The sequence below is a fragment of the Bombina bombina genome, chromosome 2 (assembly GCF_027579735.1).
Source record: "Bombina bombina isolate aBomBom1 chromosome 2, aBomBom1.pri, whole genome shotgun sequence".
NCBI lineage: Eukaryota > Metazoa > Chordata > Amphibia > Anura > Bombinatoridae > Bombina > Bombina bombina.
This window is the reverse complement of record NC_069500.1, coordinates 940,910,121-940,936,059: the sequence shown is the minus strand read 5'-3', so window position 1 is coordinate 940,936,059 and position 25,939 is coordinate 940,910,121. Positions and strand designations below refer to the sequence as shown.

Genomic DNA, 25,939 nt, shown 5'->3' with positions numbered 1-25,939 from the left:
AGGGACAGGCATACTCAATGCATTCAGTCTTAAAGGGACAGGCATGCACATTGTGCTAATTTTCAGACTCCTAACCAAGCCCCAAAGTTTTAGATGTAAACTGATGTCTACAGACTCCTGGTTGTGTAATGTGTCTTTTCATATGCAGGGGAGCTGGAGTGTCATTGTCTCAGCCCATTTCAGTCGGTGTCCCAGCCTAACCTTATCAACAGTGCTAAATTGGGAGCTTCTAAGTATGTTTGTTTCTTTAAAGGTTTTATTCTGGATTTTTATATCAGTATCTGTGCATATTCTTCTTTATAGTAGTGTATATTACATGCAGTTATATGAAAATTGGTGTATACTGTCCCTTTAAGGCCGTGTATAAATGCCTTGAGTCATCTCTTCAAGGGTTTGTTTACCATGAACCATCCCTTTTTAAACTTTCATGATTTAGATAGGGCATGTCATTTCAAACAACTTTCTAATTTACTTTTATCATCAAATTAGCTTTGTTCTCTTGTTATCCTTAGTTGAAAGCTAAACCTATGTAGGCTCATATGCTAATTTCTAAACCCTTGAAGATTGTCTCTTATGTGAATGCATTTGACAGTTTTTCACAGCTAGAGGGCGTTAGTTCATGTGTTTCATATAGATGACATTGTGCTCAGCTTAGATACAAGGTAATTACAGAGGTAAAAAGTATATTTCTCTAACAGTGTTGGTTAAACAATAACAATTTTAAACCATTTGAATATGTGCATGAAAACTGTGAGCTGTTCCTTTAAGGCTGTGTGTTTTTGTGCCTGCTGTTGTTTGTCCCTGTAAGCCTGCATTTATTGTGTGTGCAAGCCCATTTAAGACTGTATCTGCATGGTGTGAGCTGTTTCTTTAAGGTTTTCTGACTCTGTGTGCGACTGAATACAGTGTGCATGTGGTGTAAGCTCTCCCTTTAAGACTGCATGCACCACCTGTCTTTGTGCATGCTGTGATCTGTCTCTTTAATACTGTATTTAGAGTGCTTTAAGGCTGTATGCATTGTGAATGCATCTGTCCCTTTAAGACTGTTGTTTGTGTGTGCTGTAATATATTCCTTTAAGGCATGCACCATTAAAATTGTGTGCAGTTGTCCCTTTAAAGGCTGTGTGCCTGTCTCTTTAAGACAGTGCCCTTTTAAAGCTCTGTTCGCTTAGGTGCTTCATGGGTCCCAGTAGCTAACAGCCCCAATTGTGTAATTTATGTGACAGGGGTAGTATCATAAAAGGCTTTTGTCAAAGAGAGTGATTTTAGTTCAAGCTGCAGTAAGGTGTCCTGTACTTTTAAGGAGGCATAGAAGATCAATTAGGCCTTAAAGGGGCATGGAAGTTAAAATGTTTATTTCATGATTCAAATGGAGAATACAATTTTTATACAACTGTCCAATTTACTTTATAATTTAATTTGCTTCATTCTCTTGGTATCCTTTGTTGGAGGAGCAGCAATGCATTACTAGGAGCATTGGGAAAGCCAATAACATGATACATATATGTGCAGCCACCAATCGGCATCACATGAGTCTACCTAGGTATCCCTGTCAATAAAAGAATTCAAGAGAACAAAACAGTTTAAATAATAGAAGTAAATTAGAAAGTTTAAAATTGCATGCTCGATCTGAATAATGAAAGAACATTTTTGAGTTTTATGTCCCTTTAATGCCTGAGGAGGAGTCCAGGGGAGAGGAGCCTGGTAGTAGTCTGAAGGATACACAGATTTGTGTTTGCCTCAGTCTCAGACTGTGTATGGTATCAGCTGTTCTTTTAAGACTGTGTGGCTTGGGTATTTGTGCTCCTTTACCAATAAGATTATGTGTGTGTGGTGTAAGTTGTCTTTTTAAAGGCTGAGTGAGTTGTGTGCATGAGTGTACGTGTCTGACCCTTTAAGGATGAGTGCATTGCTTTGAGAGAGTGCAAGGTTGTGTGTGCACACAGATCTGTCCCTTTTAAAGGTTGTGTGCATGCCTACCCCTTTAAGACAGAGTGTTCCTTTGGTGGTTGTGCGCCTGTACTATTAAGATTGCATGCATGTGTTCTCTTGCCCCTTTAAGTCTGTGTGTTGTCTGACAGTCCCTTTTAAAGGCTGTGTGCATTGTGTGTCTGCGTCTATCCCTTTAAGACTGAGTGTTCCTTGGGTGCCTGTGCGCCTTTACCATTAAGACTGCATGCATGTGGTTTGTTGTCCCTTTAAGTCTGTGTGCGTTGTGCCTGTCCCTTTAAAGGCTGTGTGCATTATTTGTGTATGCCTACCCCTTTAAGAGTGAGTGTTCCTTGCATGCATGTGGTGTGTTGTCCCTTTAAGTCTGTGTGTGTTGTGTGCCTATCTCTTTAATGTGTGTGCGCCTGTCCCTTTAAGACTGAGTGTTCCTTGGGTGCTTGTGCGTCTGTACCATTAAGATTGCATGCGTGTGGCGTGTTGCCTCTTTAAGTCTGTGTGTGTTGTGTGTGCCTGTCCCTTTTTAAGGGCTGTGTGTATGCCTACCCCTTTAAGACTGAGTGTTCCTTGGGTGGTTGTGCGCCTGTACAATTGAGATTGCATGCGTGTGGTGTGTTGCCCCTTTAAGTCTGTGTGCATTGTGTGTGTTTCTGTCCCTTTAAAGGCTGTGTGCATTGATATTTCTTCAACAAAGGATATCTGAAGAATGAAGCAAATTAAATAATAGAAATAAATTGGAATGTTGTTTAAAATTGTATTCTCTATCTGAACCATGTAAGAAAAAAAAAATTGTGTTTCATGTCCCTTTAAGTCTGTGTACGTTGTGTGTACCTGCCCCTTTAAGACTTTGAGAGTGTGAAAGGTTCACATACTGTAATCTGTCCCTTTAAGACTGTGTGTGGCGTGAGTTGTCTATTTAAAGGCTGTGTGTTTATGTCCCTTTAAGACTGTTCCCTTTTGCTTCTGGATATATAACCAGTCCCCATACCAATTTTCAAAGTTTAATATTGCTGTAATATCCAAGAAAATAACTTTAATTAAATGTTGTTAAATCTGCTAGAAAAAAAACGTAGTAAAAAATGAATTGTTCTTCTTTCATCATGTAGTGTTACATACAAATAAAGCATGTTTAAAAAAAACAAATAAAAAAAAAAACGAATTCCCCCTTTATTCCGATTGGTTGCTGTATGTCACATGATCTTAAAGCCTTGATGTTGCATTTGAATCTTACTGACTTCCTGTACACGCAAGCTTCTGGAAGGCTGAAATTGCGCCAAAAATTGTGAGATGTTTGTGGTGTTTAGAAGGTGAGATATGCATTACTTTGAGTTGTGTTAAATATTTGATTTGTATCTTATATTCAGCAGTGATGTTTATTTCATGTGTTTGCCTGCAGATGCATATGAGCCAAGTGTTTAAATTATTGTGTGTTTGCTTATTATGCTTTCAATGTGACCTAGTAAACTGTTTAGCTGCATTGCAATGAAGAGACAAACAAATGCACTATCTGCAGTTTGTATGCTTTCCCCATTAATACTGTAATAATTTTGCTGTTAAACTTTTACAAAATATTTCTTGATGTTATAAACGTTTAGTTGTGTAGTATTGATTTGATATATAGCTCAGATTACAAATAAGAGACAGTACTCTTGATTTCAGTGGATAAAAAGTTCCTAAGTAAATGAGATAAAGCTCTGTAGTTGAAAACAAACTGCTTTGTACTGAATTAATGGGCTGTGTAGCTTGTTTGTGTGTAAACACATAATTAGGCCAGTAACTGAAACTTTTGCAAAGGCAGATTATTTTTTGTGTGTGTAAGAGATCAGTCTGTAAATGTCTCTAGAAGTATCCAATAGAAATAGCCAACATTTAAATAAATGGGTGTATTACACACTTGCACAAGGAAGGTTTTTTTAATTTTTTTTTTTTTTTTTTTAAAAGGAAAAAACTTGCCTGCTAGTAAATTACTCTTAAAATTCATTCAGTAGGCTTTGTGTTGTTTGAGCATGTTTTGTATACAGTATTGTGAAAATGCTTCTGTTTAAATCAGTTTATTAGGGTTCTAACAGGTGTAACTAGTTGCTGTTCTAGATAGGCACTCACAAGATAAAGATCAAGACAAGTGTCCAGTGTAGACTCCCACCACACACAGCGTTGGGTAAATGTCACTTTTTACATTATTATACAGTTATAAGATGATCACTTTGCTTGGCACTCACAAGATAAATATAGACAACTGTGTATGTCTATTGTTGACTACAACTCCCACCATGCACAACTACTTTGCTAAATGTCTCTTCCATTTACTAGTATATCCAGTTCTGGAGCACTTGCTCAGTTCAAGCGGCCCCCAGATACTTTGAGTTTGATACCCCTGGTTTAAATGCATTTATGCACATTTCTGTTTTTACCTTTCTATTTAAAGGGACAGTATACTGTAAAATTTGTTTTTTTGCTTAATGTATTTCCAATGACTTGTTATACCAGCTGCAGGGTATATAAAGTGTATGGGAAATTGCATTTTCGGGTTTATTTATAGATATTAAATTTCTGGTTTTAAAATTGGTTGACCTTGCAGGTAAAATTTATCTCATTATGTTACCAGTTTGTGTACACACATTTGCTTCCTTATCTTGTGTCTGTAAACCAAACTCCAATACTTACAATGGAAAAGTATTTTATTTAGTTATCTCTTCTACCCACCGGGAGTATAATTAATTCTGCTGGCTTTGTTTACATAGTTTGTCAATTACTTTTACATAGTTTGTCAATTACAACCCAAATTTTTTCTTTCGTGATTCAGATGGAGCATGAAATTTTAAGCAACTTTCTAATTTACTCCTATTATCAAATTGTCTTCATTCTCTTGGTATATTTATTTGAAATGCAAGAATGTAAGTTTAGATGCCGGCCCATTTTTGGTGAACAACCTGGGTTGTTCTTGCTGATTGGTGGATAAATTCGTCCACCAATTAAAAAATGCTGTCCAGTGGTCTGAACCAGAAAAGAAGCTTAGATGCCTTCTTTTTCAAATAAAAATAGCAAATGACTGAAGAAAAGTGGATAATAGGAGTAAATTAGAAAGTTGATTAAAATTGCATGCTCATTCTGAATCACGAAAGAAAAAATTTGGGTTCAGTGTCCCTTTTAAAGGGACAGTCTTGTCAGACTTAAACTTTCATGATCCAGATAGTGCATGCAATTTTAAACAACTTTTCAATTTGCTTTGTTCTTTTTGTATTCTTAGTTGAAAGCTAACCTAGGTAGGCTCATAAGCCCTTGGAGACCGCCTCTTATCTGAATGTATTTGACAGTTTTCACTGCTAGAGGGTGGTAGTTTGTGTGTTTCATATAAATAATATTGTGCACATGGCTGTGGAGTTATTTAATAGTAATCACATTTATTGCCTGACATGCAAGTCTGAGATAAGGAGGCAGTCTTCAGAAGAATCAATACAAGTTAATCAGAGGTAAAAAGTATATTTCTATAACGGCGTTGGTTATGCAAAACTGGGGAATAGATAATAAAGGGATTATGATGTAAAATATATATTTCACTAACACATTACAAGTTAATGGCTTTTATTTTGATGAAGCAACTACAAGTATATGAAATCATTAAAGGGACAGTATTCCCCAATTTTCATATAACTGCATGTAATAGACACTACTATAAAGAAGAATATGCACAGATACTGATCTAAAAATCCAGTATAAAACATTTTACAAACGTAATTGGAAGCTACCAGTTTAACACTGTTAATGAGGTAGTCTGAGACACTCACTGTAAGGGACTTGGCAAACAAAAAAAGCAGACACTTTTCTTCATTTAAAACATAGCTGTTCTAGTGCTGCTGGTCTCATAATAGACAATGAACACCCACTGCATGCAGATCTGCTCACATTGAGCTGCAGACACGGACAACACTTTTTGGTTGCCTTGGAGATGTCAGGTTGTGGTGTGTGTGTGTATATATCTATTTCTATATCTCTCTCACAGGCTAATGAATGGTTTCTCAAATTATTGTAATAAATCCCTTTGTATACTGTTGCCATATCCAGACTACCTCTGCTAGGTTACTTCTCCAATTGGAATCTATAACTTAAATGTATTAAGTCTGTTTTGTCTCTTCTAGCTGGCTTGTTTGGAATATCTGTCCAGCTGAAAAATGGCTCCAGCGGTTAAACAGGTGATGGCATGGCAGAATGGCTTTATGGAAACTTCAAGCATATGACTGCTTAATTTTCTTCCACAAGGTTGAGACCAGTTTGCAGGTAAGTACAGGTTATTAATATGTAGGTGTCACATGGTCACTGGCAGATGTTATAGTGAGCTCTCTGCACATGGTGGCAGCTGTAGTTGCGGACACTAAAAGCAGTCCGCGGCTGCTCCTGGTGCCCGTGACTACAGCTGTAAAGCTATGGTGGGGTGTAAACTGTTTCTGAAGCCTCTGGACATGTGACTAGTCTAAAATAATTAACTTCTGCCCCTAGGATTATATTTTATTTCCCCCTATTTTCAAAGACTGCTTAACAGCATAATTTACTTCTCTCCCGTAAAGCCCATCATGGTCACTGGCAGACGTTACAGTGAGCTCTCTGCACATGGTGGCAGCTGTAGTTGCGGACACTAAGAGCAGTCCGCACCTGCTCTTGGTGCCCGTGACTACAGCTGTAAGGCTATGGTGGGGCGTGAACTGTTTCTGAAGCCTTTGGGCATGTATAGTCTAAAATAATTACTGCCTCTAGCATGGCATTTTATTCCCCCCCCCCCCCCCTTATTTTCAATGGCTGCTTAACAGCATAATTTTACTTTCTTCCCTCCTGATAACCCAGACATGGTCACTGGCAGACGTTACAGTGAGCTCTCTGCACATGGTGGCAGCTGTAGTTGCGGACACTAAGAGCAGTCCGCACCTGCTCTTGGTGCCCGTGACTACAGCTGTAAGGCTATGGTGGGGTGTAAACTGTTTCTGAAGCCTCTGGACATGTATAGTCTAAAATAATTACTGTCTTTAGCATGGCATTTTATTCCCCCCTATTTTCAATGGCTGCTTAACAGCATAATTTACTTCTGTACTGTTAGACCCAACATGATCACTGGCAGATGTTACAGTGAGCTCTCTGCACATGGTGGCAGCTGTTTTTATGGACATGTGGAGCAGTGCGCGCCTGCTCCCTGTGCCCATGGATACAGCTGTAAAGCTATGGTGGATTGTAAATTGTCTCTTGACGCCTATGAGCATGGTATTTTAAAATAAAATAATTTTATTACCTCTAATATAGCATTTTTAATTTTCCCTTTTCTCCTTATTTTTCAAAGTAAAGTATCTGACTTTATAGTCTATATTAAATAAAAATAGCCTAATGCATTTTCTCCTATTAAAGTACTTTTTAAGCCCATCTTGGTCATTGGCAGACGTTGCTGTGAGCTCTCTGTCATGGTGGCAGCTGTGCTTTGTGGACACTTGGAGCAGTCCAGTGCCCATGAGTACAGCTGTAAAGCTATGGTGGATTGTAAATGGTCTCTGAAGCCTTTGGGCATGCAGTTAAAATCTAATAATTCCTAAATATTTGAATGAAAATTATACATTATTTCCATTAACCTTTATCCATGACAACTTAAAAAATGGCATATCGCTCCTTTTCAAAGTACTCTAAGGACCCTTGTCTTCCTACATGACTGCTTCACACATGCTATATCCAAGTAACTCCTCTTTGGCAAAGATCTCCCTTCTCCATATATATTCATTAGCAGTAGGTACAGTAAACGGTCTTCATAGCAGCTGTGTCTTTGGGAAGTGGAAGCAGCGGGCCCCTGCTGAAGCTACCAAAGGCTAGTTATATACTGTGGTACATTACAAGTTTGTCTCCTCAGCCTTAGGTCCCCATCATATGTCCCATGCAAGCCCAACCCAGAAAATGCACAGCTAACATTCATAGTAAACTCTTGTTGCATTTATTATTGCTCTGTCACTGCCTATAATTACCAAATCTTTACTAACCCAATTCCTGATCCCTTTATACCATTCCACAGACACCTGGATTTATTACTCTTCTTTCCCTTCTTGTGCTCTTTATTTTATATTTGTTGCATTTATGAAATTTTGATATGGAGTGACTGTTAGGTCATAGTTTTGAAGCATTTGGTCATTTAGCTAACCACTTAAACCCACTAAATATATATGCCGTACAGCCCAGAATATAGACCTTAAGCCTTTACATTCATATTTAAGGTTCATTCTTCTAAGTGTTTTATCTCTGCATTTTCTACTTGAGTATTAACTATAGGCAATGCAAATTTACCACAATGTCCTATTTCTTATGTTAAGTAGTATGTATTTTTATTTTCCGTATCTGCAGGTGATGCTGAAGTTATCAGATCTACAGCACCAGTTGACATACAGCCAACACTTAGTGTCTATTTAATTGTCAAAAGGAATGTCTGTGCCTCCTTTGTTAAAACAGGTAAGAGTTCAATTGTTGTAAAATACATTACATTTGTTTCCTGTATAACAGTAGATCATTTTTGTTGCAGACATATAGTATAATTAAATGGAGATAATAGTCAAACCATTACATGCTCTAATTTGTAATTAGCAAATAGAATTTTAAGACTAGCGACCCTGCAATATTGTGTGTTTTAACCCGCAAACACAGAGTAGAAGTACTTCTTCAGACCAGCAAAGCAGTTCTGGTCCCAATTGGTGGCGCTAGTTACATATCTGAGTTGTGTTACTGATTGTATCTGCTTGGGATTAAACACATAGCATTAGAGCATGTAATTTTTAACACCAACAATAATGTCCTGCTCAAGACCCACGGAGCACTGTTACTCCCAAGCAGAAAGCGCTGCTGATTGGGATCGGTGTTCTGTTAAGGGACCGAACTTTGTAAAAGAGCGAACCATGTCACTTCCTGTGATGTTTCATCAGCTGTTGCTCTCATTTTGCCCCTAATACGCATGCGTGCCAGCGTCCTCACATACCTGGCCGCATACGTCACGGTAAAACTATTTAGACTTGTGAAATTCTGAAACCATTGTATAGCGCATGCGTGGGCTTTTCTATCACAAATGGGGGTGTTTTATGGAACGATGTTTATTCAACACTGTATGTGCGTTATGGTGTGAAACAGAAATAAATGTATACTTATTTAAAAATATTTCTTTATATATAACTTCAAACGCATACAAACATTCAAAGCACTTTACTTTATGTTTACTGTAAAATACGACATGCAGTGGCGATATACGAGTGGCTGTTTGTCATGCAGGGACGAATAAACATTGTTCCATGTTTGAGGTTATATATAAAGAAATATTTTTAAATAAGTATACATTTATTTCTGTTTCACACCATAATTCACATACAGTGTTGAATAAACATTGTTCCATAAAACACCCCCATTTGTGATCGAAAAGCCCACGCATGCGCTAAAAAATGGTAGAGGCAGCCCTCAAGGGCTTAGAAATTTAGCATATGAGCCTTCCTAGGTTTAGTTTCAACTAAGAATAACAAGAAAACCAAAGCAAATTTGATAATAAAAGTAAATTGGAAAGTTGATTAAAATTACAAGTCCTATCTGAATAATGAAAGTAATTTTGACTAGACTGTCCCTTTTTAATGTAAATGTTCAATTTACTTGCTTGCACATGGGATCATAACAGCCAGTGGTAAACAAATTAAACTTAAAGGGACAGTACACTGTAAAATAGTTTTTATATTAATATGTTTCAATGACTTGTTTATACCAGCTGCAGAAGATAAAATGTGTGAGAAATTGCATTTTCAGGTTTGTGTATATGAAATAGCTGGTTTTGTGCTTTTAAACCACAGCCAATTACAGCTTCAGGTAATATCATAGCTCATTAAGTTATTACTTTGCAGATCAAGTTGTATCTTGGTAAACAAATGTCGAATTCCATCTAGCTGGAAAGAATCGCACTTTAAAATGATAAATAAGTTTTATATAACACTCTTTAAACTATCAAAAATGTTTGTACTCCAATCGGCTAATTGCTCTCGCTGTTCTTATCCGAAAGCAGATATATTACATATGTTCTATTATTGCCCAAGAATGGTACAATTATGGATGAAAATATCTTTCTGGTTAAAAAAAAAATACGGAGTTGATATACGGATGAAACCAGAAAATATTATTTTTCTTTACACTCAACTTATAGATACTCCTTTTGAGGATAAAGATATTCGCCTCAATTATTTTATTAACCCGACATCTGATAGTAAAAAATTGGAAAGCAAAATCCGTTCCATCCCTTGCAATGGTTATTCAGGAGGTACAAGATCAAATTATTTTTTAATCCTTTCACTTAACATCAGCTAAAGAAAAAAAGATAAAAAAATTCATATTAGACTGGTTACCTATAATCAAATCTTATCCCCTGCACATCCAATAACGAATATTATCCCCGTTCTTAAGTTCAGATAGTTTTGCAGAATTAGTACTGCATGATGAATTTCCTGCATCATGGATCTCTTGTTACAGGGAATTGAGTGATTAGAAAGGAAACTAGGATACGTATATAGGGGCCGGGGTGGGCGGGAGGGGATTGGTGGGGTTCACCAGTCCCCCTTTTTTTTTTCTCTTCCTCCTTTTCTTTTATGTTATGAAAAAAAAAAGCCAACTTGATGTATATATCTCTGTAATCACAGATGAATGATGAAAATCAGAGACGAGTGTTTCAGTTTATATGTATTGTAAATGATGATATTTTGCCCTGCGTGGCATATTGTTATTATGTGATCTGTATGATCTGTATTTTTCGTTGGTTTAATTTATCAAATAAACATAAAAAAAAAAAAGTTATTACTTTGTGTACACACGCTTGCTTAACTTAGTCTGGAATACTAAAGCTCAATACATAGAGGGAACAATGGAAAATTATCATTTTATTACTTTACTATCCTGCACCCCACTGTGAGTGTCATTTCTTCTGCTGGCTGTGTTTTACTTAGCTTTTAAAATAATGTATTAGGTGTTACTTATGACAATTTTGAGATGGGCCTGGAACCTATCTCCCTCACTTTCCATTGACTTACATTATAAACTGGGTTTCGATTTACAACCATTCCTTCTGGAACCTAACCCCGGCGTAAACTGAGGGCTACCTGTATATTTGTATAACAGTGTTGGTTATGCAAAACTGGGGAATGGTAAATAAAGGGATTATCTATCTTTTTAAACAATAACAATTTTAAACCATTTACACCATTTGAATATGTGCATGAAAACTGTGAGCTGTTCCTTTAAGGCTGTGTGTTTTTGTGCCTGCTGTTTGTCCCTGTAAGCCTGCATTTATTGTGTGTGTGTGTGTGCGCAAGCCCATTTAAGACTGTATCTGCATGGTGTGAGCTGTTTCTTTAAGGTTGTGTGACTCTGTGTGCGACTGTACCCTGAATACAGTGTGCGTGTGGTCTAAGCTTTCCCTTTAAGACTGCATGCACCACCTGTCTTTGTGCATGCTGTGATCTGTCTCTTTAATACTGTATTTAGAGTGCTTTAAGGCTGTATGCATTGTGAATGCATCTGTCCCTTTAAGACTGTGTTGTTTGTGTGTGCTGTAATATATTCCTTTAAGGCATGCACCATTAAAATTGTGTGTAGTTGTCCCTTTAAAGGCTGTGTGCCTGTCTCTTTAAGGCAGTGCCCTTTTAAAGCTCTGTTCGCTTAGGTGCTTCATGGGTCCCAGTAGCTAACAGCCCCAATTGTGTAATTTATGTGACGGGGGTAGTATCATAAAAGGCTTTTGTCAAAGAGAGTGATTTTAGTTCAAGCTGCAGTAAGGTGTCCTGTACTTTTAAGGAGGCATAGAAGATCAATTAGGCCTTAAAGGGGCATGGAAGTTAAAATGTTTATTTCATGATTCAAATGGAGAATACAATTTTTATACAACTGTCCAATTTACTTTATAATTTAATTTGCTTCATTCTCTTGGTATCCTTTGTTGAAGGAGCAGCAATGCATTACTAGGAGCATTGGGAAAGCCAATAACATGATACATATATGTGCAGCCACCAATCGGCATCACCTGAGTCTACCTAGGTATCCCTGTCAATAAAAGAATTCAAGAGAACAAAACAGTTTAAATAATAGAAGTAAATTAGAAAGTTTAAAATTGCATGCTCGGTCTGAATAATGAAAGAACATTTTTGAGTTTTATGTCCCTTTTAATGCCTGAGGAGGAGTCCAGGGGAGAGGAGCCTGGTAGTAGTCTGAAGGATACACAGATTTGTGTTTGCCTCAGTCTCAGACTGTGTATGGTATCAGCTGTTCTTTTAAGGCTGTGTGCCTTGGGTATTTGTGCTCCTTTACCAATAAGATTGTGTGTGGTGTAAGTTGTCTTTTTAAAGGCTGAGTGAGTTGTGTACGTGTCTGACCCTTTAAGGATGAGTGTATTGCTTTGAGAGAGTGCAAGGTTGTGTGTGCACACAGATCTGTCCCTTTTAAAGGTTGTGTGCATGCCTACCCCTTTAAGACAGAGTGTTCCTTGCATGCGTGTGGTGTGTTGCCCCTTTAAGTCTGTGTGTGTGTGCCTGTCCCTTTAAGACAGAGTGTTCCTTGGGTGCTTGTGCGCCTGTACCATTAAGATTGCATGCGTGTGGCGTGTTGACTCTTTAAGTCTGTGTGCCTGTCCCTTTTTGAGGGCTGTGTCCATTGTGTGTATGCCTACCCCTTTAAGACAGAGTGTTTCTTGGGTGGTTGTGCGCCTGTACTATTGTGATTGCATGCGTGTGGTGTGTTGCCCCTTTAAGTCTGTGTGCATTGTGTGTGTGCCTGTCCCTTTTAAAGGCTGTGTGCATTGATATTTCTTCAGCAAAGGATATCTGAAGAATAAAGCAAATTAAATAGAAATAAATTGGAATGTTTAAAATTGTATTCTCTATCTGAACCATGTAAGAAATTTTTAAGTCTGTGTGCGTTGTGTGTACCTGCCCCTTTAAGACTTTGAGAGTGTGAAAGGTTCACATACTGTAATCTGTCCCTTTAAGACTGTGTGTGGCGTGAGTTGTCTATTTAAAGGCTGTGTGTTCATGTCCCTTTAAGACTGTTCCCTTTTGCTTCTGGATATATAACCAGTCCCCATACCAATTTTCAAAGTTTAATATTGCTGTAATATCCAAGAAAATAACTTTAATTAAATGTTGTTAAATCTGCTAGAAAAAAAAAGTAGTAAAAAATGAATTGTTCTTCAGAAATTTAATTTTCATCATGTAGTGTTACATACAAATAAAGCATGTTTAAAAAAAAAAAACGAATTCCCCCTTTATTCCCATTGGTTGCTGTATGTCACATGATCTTAAAGCCTTGATGTTGCATTTGAATCTTACTGACTTCCTGTACACTCAAGCTTCTGGAAGGCTGAAATTGCGCCAAAAATTGTGAGAAATTTGTGGCGTTTAGAAGGTGAGATATGCATTACTTTGAGTTGTGTTAAATATTTGATTTGTATCTTATATTCAGCAGTGATGTTTATTTCATGTGTTTGCCTGCAGATGCATATGAGCCAAGTGTTTAAATTATTGTGTGTTTGCTTATTATGCTTTCAATGTGACCTAGTAAACTGTTTAGCTGCATTGCAATGAAGAGACAAACAAATGCACTATCTGCAGTTTGTATGCTTTCCCCATTAATACTGTAAGCATTTTGCTGTTAAACTTTTACAAAATATTTTTTGATGTTCTAAACGTTTAGTTGTGTAGTTGATTTGATCTATAGCTCAGATTACAAATAAGAGACAGTACTCTTGATTTCAGTGGATAAAAAGTTCCTAAGTAAATGAGATCAAGCTCTGTAGTTGAAAACAAACTGCTTTGTACTGAATTAATGGGCTGTGTAGCTTGTTTGTGTGTAAACACATAATTAGGTCAGTAACTGAAACTTTTGCAAAGGCAGATTATTTTTTGTGTGTGAAAGAGATCAGTCTGTAAATGTCTCTAGAAGTATCCAATAGAAATAGCCAACATTTAAATAAATGGGTGTATTACACACTTGCACAAGGAAGGTTTTTTTTTTTTAAAAAAAGGAAAAAACTTGCCTGCTAGTAAATTACTCTTAAAATTCATTCAGTAGGCTTTGTGTTGTTTGAGCATGTTTTGTATACAGTATTGTGAAAATGCTTCTGTTTAAATCAGTTTATTAGGGTTCTAACAGGTGTAACTAGTTGCTGTTCTAGATAGGCACTCACAAGATAAAGATCAAGACAAGTGTCCAGTGTAGACTCCCACCACACACAGCGTTGGGTAAATGTCACTTTTTACATTATTATACAGTTATAAGATGATCACTTTGCTTGGCACTCACAAGATAAATATAGACAACTGTGTATGTCTATTGTTGACTACAGCTCCCACCATGCACAACTACTTTGCTAAATGTCTCTTCCATTTACTAGTATATCCAGTTCTGGAGCACTTGCTCAGTTCAAGCGGCCCCCAGATACTTTTTAGTTTGATACCCCTGGTTTAAATGCATTTATGCACATTTCTGTTTTTACCTTTCTATTTAAAGGGACAGTATACTGTAAAATTTGTTTTTTTGCTTAAAGGGACATAATACTCATACGCTAAATCACTTGAAACTGATGCAGTATAACTGTAAAAAGCTGACAGGAAAATATCACCTGAGCATCTCTATGTAAAAAAGGAAGATATTTTACCTCACAATTTCCTCAGCTCAGCAGAGTAAGTTCTGTGTAAAAAGTTATACTCAGCTGCTCCCAGCTGCAGGTAAAAAAATTAAAAAAAATGAAGAAATGAACAGCAGCCAATCAGCATCAGCAGTGCTGAGGTCATGAACTCTTACTGTGATCTCATGAGATTTGACTTAACTCTCATGAGATTTCATAGTAAGCTTCCTTTACCTGATTGGTGAAATAATATGAGAGTGCACAATGCTAGTCCCTTCAGATGTCCCGGGACAGACACACTAAAATGCTGCTTAGAAATCCTTTACAATGGGAGGTGGCTACTGAGGAACTTTTGAGGTAAAATATCTTTCTTTTTTACATAGAGATGTTCAGGTGATATTTTCTAGTCAGCTTTTTACAGCTATGCTGCATCACTTTCAAGTGTTTAAACATTTGGGTATTATGGCCCTTTAATGTATTTCCAATGACTTGTTATACCAGCTGCAGGGTATATAAAGTGTATGGGAAATTGCATTTTCGGGTTTATTTATAGATATTAAATTTCTGGTTTTAAAATTGGTTGACCTTGCAGGTAAAATTTATCTCATTATGTTACCAGTTTGTGTACACACATTTGCTTCCTTATCTTGTGTCTGTAAACCAAACCCCAATACTTACAATGGAAAAGTATTTTATTTAGTTATCTCTTATACCCACCGGGAGTGTAATTAATTCTGCTGGCTTTGTTTACATAGTTTGTCAATTACTTTTACATAGTTTGTCAATTACAACCCAAATTTTTTCTTTCGTGATTCAGATGGAGCATGAAATTTTAAGCAACTTTCTAATTGACTCCTATTATCAAATTGTCTTCATTCTCTTGGTATCTTTATTTGAAATGCAAGAATGTAAGTTTAGATGCCGGCCCATTTTTGGTGAACAACCTGGGTTGTACTTGCTGATTGGTGGATAAATTCGTCCACCAATTAAAAAATGCTGTCCAGTGGTCTGAACCAGAAAAGAAGCTTAGATGCCTTCTTTTTCAAATAAAAATAGCAAATGATTGAAGAAAAGTGGATAATAGGAGTAAATTAGAAAGTTGATTAAAATTGCATGCTCATTCTGAATCACGAAAGAAAAAAATTGGGTTCAGTGTCCCTTTTAAAGGGACAGTCTAGTCCGACTTAAACTTTCATGATCCAGATAGTGCATGCAATTTTAAACAACTTTCCAATTTGCTTTGTTCTTTTTGTATTCTTAGTTGAAAGCTAACCTAGGTAGGCTCATAAGCCCTTGGAGACCGCCTCTTAACTGAATGTATTTGACAGTTTTCACTGCTAGAGGGTGGTAGTTTGTGTGTTTCATATAAATAATATTGTGCACATGGCTGTGGAGTTATTTAATAGTAATCACATTTATTGCCTGACATGCAAGTCTGAGATAAGGAGGCAGTCTTCAGAAGAATCAATGCAAGTTAATCAGAGGTAAAAAGTATATTTCTATAACGGCGTTGGTTATGCAAAACTGGGGAATAGATAATAAAGGGATTATGATGTAAAATATATATTTCACTAACACATTACAAGTTAATGGCTTTTATTTTGATTAAGCAACTACAAGTATATGAAATCATTAAAGGGACAGTATTCCCCAATTTTCATATAACTGCATGTAATAGACACTACTATAAAGAAGAATATGCACAGATGCTGATCTAAAAATCCAGTATAAAACATTTTACAAACGTAATTGGAAGCTACCAGTTTAACACTGTTAATGAGGTAGTCTGAGACACTCACTGTAAGGGACTTGGTAAACAAAAAAAACAGACACTTTTCTTCATTTAAAACATAGCTGTTGTAGTGCTGCTGGTCTCATAATAGAAAATGAACACCCACTGCATGCAGATCTGCTCACATTGAGCTGCAGACACGGAGGACGCTTTTTGGTTGCCTTGGAGATGTCAGGTTGTTGTGTGTGTGTGTGTATATCTCTGATGAAGCGCATGTGAGCATGCGGGAAACGCGTCAGATCCAGCCCTGCACACTGTGTCTTTCACTTGTCTGCTCATTAAACTAACCACTTTGGAAAAGAGTCTGCTGTTCCTCGTTTTTCTTTCTTCTAATACTATATATATATATATATATATATATATCTCTATCATCTGTACCCTCTACCATCACAGGCTAATGAATGGTTTCTCAAATTATTGTAATAAATCCCTTTGTATATTGTTGCCATATCCAGACTACCTCTGCTAGGTTACTTCACTAATTGGAATCTATAACGTAAATGTATTAAGTCTGATTTGTCTCTTCTAGCTGGCTTGTTTGGAATATCCTTTCCAGCTGAAAAATGGCTCCAGCGGTTAAACAGGTGATGGCATGGCAGAATGGCTTTATGGAAACTTCAAGCATATGACTGCTTAATTTTCTTCCACAAGGTTGTGAGACCAGTTTGCAGGTAAGTACAGGTTATTAATATGTTGGTGTCACATGGTCACTGGCAGATGTTACAGTGAGCTCTCTGCACATGGTGGCAGCTGTACTTGCGGACACTAAAAGCAGTCCGCGGCTGCTCCTGGTGCCCGTGACTACAGCTGTAAAGCTATGGTGGGGTGTAAACTGTTTCTGAAGCCTCTGGACATGTGACTAGTCTAAGATAATTAACTTCTGCCCCTAGGATTATATTTTATTTCCCCCTATTTTCAAAGACTGCTTAACAGCATAATTTACTTCTCTCCCGTAAAGCCCATCATGGTCACTGGCAGACGTTACAGTGAGCTCTCTGCACATGGTGGCAGCTGTAGTTGCGGACACTAAGAGCAGTCCGCACCTGCTCTTGGTGCCCGTGACTACAGCTGTAAGGCTATGGTGGGGCGTGAACTGTTTCTGAAGCCTTTGGGCATGTATAGTCTAAAATAATTACTGCCTCTAGCATGGCATTTTATTCCCCCCCCCCCCCCCCTTATTTTCAATGGCTGCTTAACAGCATAATTTTACTTTCTTCCCTCCTGATAACCCAGACATGGTCACTGGCAGATGTTACAGTGAGCTCTCTGCACATGGTGGCAGCTGTAGTTGCGGACACTGAGAGCAGTCCGCACCTGCTCTTGGTGCCCGTGACTACAGCTGTAAGGCTATGGTGGGGTGTAAACTGTTTCTGAAGCCTCTGGACATGTATAGTCTAAAATAATTACTGTCTTTAGCATGGCATTTTATTCCCCCCCTATTTTCAATGGCTGCTTAACAGCATAATTTACTTCTGTCCTCTTAGACCCAACATGATCACTGGCAGATGTTACAGTGAGCTCTCTGCACATGGTGGCAGCTGTTTTTATGGACATGTGGAGCAGTGCGCGCCTGCTCCCTGTGCCCATGGATACAGCTGTAAAGCTATGGTGGATTGTAAATTGTCTCTTGACGCCTATGAGCATGGTATTTTAAAATAAAATAATTTTATTACCTCTAATATAGCATTTTTAATTTTCCCTTTTCTCCTTATTTTTCAAAGTAAAGTATCTGACTTTATAGTCTATATTAAATAAAAATAGCCTAATGCATTTTCTCCTATTAAAGTACTTTTTAAGCCCATCTTGGTCATTGGCAGACGTTGCTGTGAGCTCTCTGTCATGGTGGCAGCTGTGCTTTGTGGACACTTGGAGCAGTCCAGTGCCCATGAGTACAGCTGTAAAGCTATGGTGGATTGTAAATGGTCTCTGAAGCCTTTGGGCATGCAGTTAAAATCTAATAATTCCTAAATATTTGAATGAAAATTATACATTATTTCCATTAACCTTTATCCATGACAACTTTAAAAATGGCATATCGCTCCTTTTCAAAGTACTCTAAGGACCCTTGTCTTCCTACATGACTGCTTCACACATGCTATATCCAAGTAACTCCTCTTTGGCAAAGATCTCCCTTCTCCATATATGTTCATTAGCAGTAGGTACAGTAAACGGTCTTCATAGCAGCTGTGTCTTTGGGAAGTGGAAGCAGCGGGCCCCTGCTGAAGCTACCCAAGGCTAGTTATATACTGTGGTACATTACAAGTTTGTCTCCTCAGCCTTAGGTCCCCATCATATGTCCCATGCAAGCCCAACCCAGAAAATGCACAGCTAACATTCATAGTAAACTCTTGTTGCATTTATTATTGCTCTGTCACTGCCTATAATTACCAAATCTTTACTAACCCAATTCCTGATCCCTTTATACCATTCCACAGACACCTGGATTTATTACTCTTCTTTCCCTTCTTGTGCTCTTTATTTTATATTTGTTGCATTTATGAAATTTTGATATGGAGTGACTGTTAGGTCATAGTTTTGAAGCATTTGGTCATTTAGCTAACCACTTAAACCCACTAAATATATATGCCGTACAGCCCAGAATATAGACCTTAAGCCTTTACATTCATATTTAAGGTTCATTCTTCTAAGTGTTTTATCTCTGCATTTTCTACTTGAGTATTAACTATAGGCAATGCAAATTTACCACAATGTCCTATTTCTTATGTTAAGTAGTATGTATTTTTATTTTCCGTATCTGCAGGTGATGCTGAAGTTATCAGATCTACAGCACCAGTTGACATACAGCCAACACTTAGTGTCTATTTAATTGTCAAAAGGAATGTCTGTGCCTCCTTTGTTAAAACAGGTAAGGGTTCAATTGTTGTAAAATACATTACATTTGTTTCCTGTATAACAGTAGATCATTTTTGTTGCAGACATATAGTATAATTAAATGGAGATAATAGTCAAACCATTACATGCTCTAATTTGTTATTAGCAAATGGAATTTTAAGACTAGCGACCCTGCAATATTGTGTGTTTTAACCCGCAAACACAGAGTAGAAGTACTTCTTCAGACCAGCAAAGCAGTTCTGGTCCCAATTGGTGGCGCTAGTTACACATCTGAGTTGTGTTACTGATTGTATCTGCTTGGGACTAAACACATAGCATTAGAGCATGTAATTTTTAACAACAACAATAATGTCCTGCTCAGGACCCACAGAGCACTGCTACTCCCAAACAGAAAGCGCTGCTGATTGGGACCGGTGTTCTGTGAAGGGACCGAACTTTGTAAAAGAGCGAACCATGTCACTTCCTGTGATGTTTCATCAGCTGTTGCTCTCATTTTGCCCCTAATACGCATGCGTGCCAGCGTCATTACATACCTGGCCGCATACATCACGGTAAAACTATTTAGACTTGTGAAATTCTGAAACCATTGTATAGCGCATGCGTGGGCTTTTCTATCACAAATGGGTTGTTTTATGGAACGATGTTTATTCAACACTGTATGTGCATTATGGTGTGAAACGGAAATAAATGTATACTTATTTAAAAATATTTCTTTATATATAACTTCAAACGCATACAAATCTTCAAAGCACTTGACTTTATGTTTACTGTAAAATACGACATGCAGTGGCGATATCCGAGTGGCTGTTTGTCATGCAGGGACGAATAAACATTGTTCCATGTTTGAGGTTATATATAAAGAAATATTTTTAAATAAGTATACATTTATTTCTGTTTCACACCATAATTCACATACAGTGTTGAATAAACATTGTTCCATAAAACAACCCATTTGTGATCGAAAAGCCTACGCATGCGCTAAAAAATGGTTTCAGAATTTCACAAGTCTAAATAGTTTTACCGTGACGTATGTGATGACGCTGGCACGCATGCGTATTAGGGGCAAAATGAGAGCAACAGCTGATGAAACGTCACAGGAAGTCACATGGTTCGCTCTTTTGAAAAGTTAGGTCCCTTCACAGAACACCTGCACTGCTCTGGGGGTCCCAAGCAGTACTTGTCACTAGTCTTAAAATTACATATTCTAACAAATTTATGTATTTTTACCACTATAATGACCCTGTAATGTTGTCCACTTGTCCTTGCAGTGTCTTTTTGTGGCAAGACTGTAATTTTGATAGACTTTTATCCTTAAAGGAATAGGGAAAGAATTGTCTACGATAGAATTGTTGTGGTTTTAAAAGACAGATAATCCCTCTATTACCCATCTCCCCCCCCCCCCCCCCCCCGTTTTCCACAGCCAACACTGTTATATTAATACTCTTTTTATCTCTGTGATTACCTTGTATCTAAGAACCTTCTGACAGCCCCCTGATCACATGACTGTGACTATATCCAATCCATTGAGTTGCATTTAGTATTGTGTTGTGCTAGCTCTTAAATAACTCCCTGTGTCTGAACACAGTGTTATCTATATGGCCCACAGTCTCTTGTTTAAAAGCAATTTAAAAAACATGTGATAAGAGGCAGCCCTCAAGGGCTTAGAAATTTAGCATATGAGCCTTCCTAGGTTTAGTTTCAACTAAGAATAACAAGAAAACCAAAGCAAATTTGATAATAAAAGTAAATTGGAAAGTTGATTAAAATTACAAGTCCTATCTGAATAATGAAAGTAATTTTGACTAGACTGTCCCTTTTTAATGTAAATGTTCAATTTACTTGCTTGCACATGGGATCATAACAGCCAGTGGTAAACAAATTAAACTTAAAGGGACAGTACACTGTAAAATAGTTTTTATATTAATATGTTTCAATGACTTGTTTATACCAGCTGCAGAAGATAAAATGTGTGAGAAATTGCATTTTCAGGTTTGTGTATATGAAATAGCTGGTTTTGTGCTTTTAAACCACAGTCAATTACAGCTTCAGGTAATATCATAGCTCATTAAGTTATTACTTTGCAGATCAAGTTGTATCTTGGTAAACAAATGTCGAATTCCATCTAGCTGGAAAGAATCGCACTTTAAAATGATAAATAAGTTTTATATAACACTCTTTAAACTATCAAAAATGTTTGTACTCCAATCGGCTAATTGCCCTCGCTGTTCTTATCCGAAAGCAGATATATTACATATGTTCTATTATTGCCCAAGAATGGTACAATTATGGATGAAAATATCTTTCTGGTTAAAAAAAAAATACAGAGTTGATATACGGATGAAACCAGAAAATATTATTTTTCTTTACACTCAACTTATAGATACTCCTTTTGAGGATACAGATATTCGCCTCAATTATTTTATTAACCCAACATCTGATAGTAAAAAATTGGAAAGCAAAATCCGTTCCTTCCCTTGCAATGGTTATTCAGGAGGTACAAAATCAAATTATTTTTGAATCCTTTCACTTAAAATCAGCTAAAGAAAAAAAGATAAAAAAAATTCATATTAGACTGGTTACCTATAATCAAATCTTATCCCCTGCATACCCAAAAACGAATATTATCCCTGTTCTTAAGTTCAGATAGTTTTGCAGAATTAGTACTGCATGATGAATTTCCTGCATAATGGATCTCTTGTTACAGGGAATTGAGTGATTAGAAAGGAAACTAGGATACGTATATAGGGGCCGGGGTGGGCGGGAGGGGATTGGTGGGGTTCACCAGTCCCCCCTTTTTTTTTCTCTTCCTCTTTTCTTTTATGTTATGAAAAAAAAAAAATGGATGTATATATCTCTGTAATCACAGATGAAGGATGAAAATCAGAGAAGAGTGTTTCAGTTTATATGTATTGTAAATGATAATATGCCACGCAGGGCAAAATATCATGTTATTATGTGATCTGTATTTTTCGTTGGTTTAATTTATCAAATAAACACATAAAAAAGTTATTACTTTGTGTACACACACTTGCTTGCTTAAAGGATTACTTTCTGTTATAATTTTAAAGCTAAACAACTAACATATTAAAGTTAATAAACGTTAATTAAAACCTACTGACTTATATTTTCTCCAAAACGAAGTTTCATAACGTTCTAAAAGTTATATCTTTTATTCGCCGATGATGTCACGTTATCCTGCCCACTATTTTCAGCACTGAGTGTTCAAAATACTTAAACCAATAACTTTGTGTTAAAGCGCCATTTTGAAACCTAGGTATTGCAAACGGATTGGTACAGAGCAAAGGATACCCACGGAGTGGGTTTGGAAAACAATTAAATTTGCAGACAAGATTTCTGATATACGGTAGAGATGTGTAAATGAAATGCTATTGATAAAAAGCGTATTTGGGGTAGTTAGTTAGTAACAGGCATAGAAAATATTTACTTACAGTGGCCCTTTAACTTAGTCTGGAATACTAAAGCTCAATACATAGAGGGAACAATGGAAAATTATCATTTTATTACTTTACTATCCTGCACCCCACTGTGAGTGACATTTCTTCTGCTGGCTGTGTTTACTTAGGCTATTCAATAGCTCAGACTCCAATATCAAAACGTTCAGTATAGGTTGGGAAACCACCAGCTAAATCGGCTATTTCAAATGCCAAAATAGGGGTAAAGGAGTTACTTAGAAACAAATGCACTCCAGCAGGTAAAAGGGATCATGGAGAACATTTTTAGGTGAACTGTCCTTTTAAAATATCACTCTATCTAATCCATTTAAACAAGTTTCCTATTTTAATTCTGTTATCAATTTTGCTTAGTTTTCGTAGTATCCTTTTGTTAAAGGGACAGCCTACACTAGAATTATTGTTTAAAAAGATAGATAATCCCTTTTACCCATTTCCCAGTTTTGCATAACCAACACTGTTATATTAAATATCATTTTTACTACTTATTACTTTGTATCTAAGCTTCTGCATTGTGCCCCCTTATTTCAGTTCTTTTGACAGACTTTGCATTTTACGTGCACACTCCTGGGCTCCTTTCAGCCAACTTGGCTTTATTCTTCAACAAAGGATACCAAAAGAACAAAGCAAATTTGGTAATAGAAATATATTGGAAAGTTGTTTAAAATTATAAACTGTAGCTGAATCGTGACATTTATAAATATAATTTATAAATTAAACAATTTATATATCTCTATGCTGATACCCAGATCTACCTTCCACCCCTGCACTCTCTCCTTCTGTTAATTCTCACATCAGCGACTGCTTATCTCACATTTCCTCCTGGATGGCCTCTCACCACCTAAGAATAAACATGTCCAAGACCGAACTACTTCTCATTCTCCCCTCTAACTCTACTCCAGTTTCTAATTTTTCTATCACTGTTGGCGGCACCATCTCCCCATCACCCCAAGTCCGCTGTCTCGGAGTCACGCTTGACTCAAATCTGTCCTTTATTCCCCACATCCAATTGCTCTCCATCCTGCCGCAACCACCTTTGCAATATCTCCAAAATGCGTCCGTTTCTAAGTGCTGAAACTACTAAACTGCAAATCCACTCCCTGGTAATTTCTCAACTTGCCTACTGTAACAACTTACTAACTGGCCACCCTCTCTCCCCTCCAATCCATCCTAAATGCATCTGCCAGGCTAATCCAACTCTCTCGACGCTCTGTTTCTGCTGCTCCTCTCTGTCCGTCCCTTCACTGGCTCCCCATTCACAGCAGAGTTAAATTCAAAATTCTCACCCTGACCTACAAAGCCCTCACCAATGCTACCCCACCCTACCTGTCCTCATTTATCAACAAATATACCCCAACCCGCCCCCTAAGATCCAACAATGACCTGCTTCTTGCGTCCTCTACATCACCTTCTCTCATGCTAGACTACAGGACTTCTCTTGTGTGGCACCAACCCCCTGGAACACACTTCATCGTGCTGTCAGACTTGCCCCTAACCTCTCCTCCTTTAAACGTTCCCTAAAGACCTTTCTGTTCAGGGAAGCTTATCACCCGACTTAAGAAACTAACTTCACTTAACTAAGAGTTGCCCTCTATCTCCTCACTAATATCATTCTCACCTCTGCAGTCCCCACCGCCTGTTTCCCATCCTCCTACCCATCTAGATTGTAAGTTCCCACGGGAATAGGGCCCTCAATTTCCCCTGTATTTGTCTAAAATGTTGTCTTATCGTATTGTTTTTCCATTGTACTGTTATCCTTGTACCCATGGGCAGCGCTGCGGAATCTGTTGGCGCTTTATAAATAAAGAATAATAAGTCAAGCATCCTAGAGTTACATTTTAAAACCATGTTCAAGTTTAAATATTACTGTATTTTCTTATGTGTTGTGATTTTTTTTTTTTTTTTTCTGTGTCCTTATGTTAACATATATACACACCGTTGGGAAACAGATGTGAAAGATAGAAAATACTTTATTTCCATGACCTTTTAGACAGATTTTTTTTTTTGGGGGGGGGTGTTGCTTTTATAATCTGTACATGAATGATCATATTTTTGTTTATCATGCAGTGCGAGAAGCACACTTCAATACACCCCCCTTCTCTGTATTTGCCTTTTAGGGATAGCTAAAAAAAACATTACTTTTTATAGCTTCTTATGTATTGCTGTGCAGGAACTGAAACTTTGTTTCCTCAACAGATCTAGCAATATGAAGCGAGAGGCCATAATGTACAAAGAGGTCTTCACCTCAACTGCGTTTGCTGACATCCAGGCTGCAAGTTGGTAAGGACAGAGACTGGGGCTACTGTTGCCTTTCCCATATATATTCGATTCAATTTTGTAACCAACTGCTTTATAAATTATAAAGCAGAAACCTAATGCTGCTGTTAAGCTAAGGTTTTATGATTTGATTAATTTGTTCATTTGCCACAACAAAGGCAGGAGGTATACAATGTAGTCTGTGTTTGACAACTGTGTTCACAGGCAGTGGGGACAGTGCGGCCGACTGATCTCACCACCTGTGATCATGGAAAGCTAGGCAGATTCCAATCTGTACCTCCAAATGCTTTTTTGGCATTTTTTTTTTTCTTTGTCTATTGTGAATGTATATCTGTCTCCTGTGCTTCTCCCATTAACATTTTGTTTAAGGTTATCCGGTCAAGCTGCTGTTTGCTGCATGAAAAGGACACATCTGCTGCTCAAGATCTGCTACGTCATTCTGCTGCACAAGATGAGATTTCGCTGGGACACCATTCAAGTATGCCAAGGATTCAACCAGATTCGTCAGACGTCTTCTGATATGTAAAATAAATATATATTATTATTATGTATAAAGTTATTATTTGTAGTATGGTAACTGAACGCATTGAATTCTGTGTCTGCTGAAGTGGTCACGGATAGTGAGAGTAGAGTGCGGCTGCTCTCATTGTCTGTGATCATGGGAAGCTAATCGGATTTCAGTCTATGTTTGGTTATCTATTGTACAATATTTTTATAATTATGTATAATATTTATAATGTATAATTTTTATGTAATATATTTTTTATTATGTATAATATGTATATTCTGTATAATATTATTATTATTATTATTATGTATCATGTATATTTAGTATGTTCTGTATAATTATTATTATTGTTCTGTATATTATATTATGTATAATATGTATGTTCTATATTATTATTATTATGATGTATAAGGTTATAATTTGTAGTATGGTAACTGAACACA

At 37.2% G+C, this 25,939-nt stretch overlaps 1 long non-coding RNA gene across 1 annotated transcript; it reads left to right on the top strand.

The window, feature by feature from the left end:
- Positions 1–3,160: 3,160 nt before the first annotated feature.
- Positions 3,161–25,501, top strand: LOC128649888 (uncharacterized). The gene is made up of 8 exons (XR_008400705.1): positions 3,161–3,254; positions 6,084–6,222; positions 8,311–8,415; positions 13,274–13,374; positions 16,918–17,059; positions 19,150–19,254; positions 24,908–24,991; positions 25,358–25,501. It is a non-coding gene; the product is annotated as an uncharacterized LOC128649888 (long non-coding RNA).
- Positions 25,502–25,939: the final 438 nt, after the last annotated feature.